The sequence below is a fragment of the Palaemon carinicauda genome, chromosome 10 (assembly GCF_036898095.1).
Source record: "Palaemon carinicauda isolate YSFRI2023 chromosome 10, ASM3689809v2, whole genome shotgun sequence".
Classification (NCBI taxonomy): domain Eukaryota; kingdom Metazoa; phylum Arthropoda; class Malacostraca; order Decapoda; family Palaemonidae; genus Palaemon; species Palaemon carinicauda.
The window spans coordinates 153,512,033-153,513,288 of record NC_090734.1 but is presented as its reverse complement, the minus strand read 5'-3'; positions in this window follow the sequence as shown (position 1 = coordinate 153,513,288).

The following is a 1,256-nucleotide window of genomic DNA, read 5'->3' as shown; positions in this document are numbered from 1 at the left end:
CACTAAGGTAAGACCAGGCAATGGTTGCTGAAGACTCAGCAGGTAGACCTATAGGCTACCCCAAACACCTGATCCTATAGCTCACAAGAATGGTGTGGTTACAGAAACTACTAGAAATTATTGTTTTCACAAGCATATACCGTTTCACTTATATTGATGCGATGATATTTCCATATGGTAATACAGTAGTAAAATGTGAATCCCTATTGCAAAATATAATGTATAAGTCCAAATTGTAAGTACAGATATATGGAGACATTTTGACTATTTTCTTTTTAAGTTTTTTCTATTTCCAATTACTTTTGCTTAAGCAACCAGGATGTTGATATTTAATTAACAAATTTCTTACGATTCGAAAATGGGAAAGAAATTAACGCATACACACACACACACACACACACACACACATATATATATATATATATATATAATGCATTACAGCGTCTCTGTTCTCAACAATCTCTTCAAATTAGCGATGTTGCCATCATGACTCCTTCGTCCTTCACTTATCTACAAAACAGAAATAATATGCGCATCACATCCTGGCTTGATCATTGTATTACCACTGACCGCCTGCATAGCTCTATCACTGAATGTATTATACGATACGACCTTTCGTCTGCATTCGATCACATACCCATACAGATCACATTTCATACACCCTCCCTCCCGGCGGTACCCATCCAAAGGGAGAGGCTACCATCCATCTCATGGGATTTCTCCAACCTCCAAAAATCCACTGCATTCAAACGCCTATCTGATAGTAATCTCCGCTCGATAACTCAACCTGCTGAAGCCCTGCTCTGCAATAATCCTAATTGCCGCAACAAACAGCATACAACAAAGCTAAAGGAATTCTACGTAAATATGATAAATGCCTTAAGGAGCTCGGGAAGAGAAATGTTTGGACTCTCTAGAGGTAACCATCGAAACATACCTGGTTGGAATGACTTAGTTAAAGACCTCTATGCACACTCTCGAGAAAGGTTCCTTCTTTGGAGGAACGATGGTAGCCAGAGAGAAGGTACCCTTGCTCTACAGATGAGACAAGCGAGAGCCCAGTTCAAACTTGCTCTTCGTCAATGTCGTAACAACGAAAATCATCTACGAGCCGATGCATTGTCCAGAAAATTGACCAACCATGACTTCCCCCATCTTTGGAAAGATATTAATTCACTAAACCCAAAGTCAAACAAATTATCCCAAAGAGTAGGGGATGCAGTTGGCGAAGAATCCATCGCAAGAATGTGGGGGGA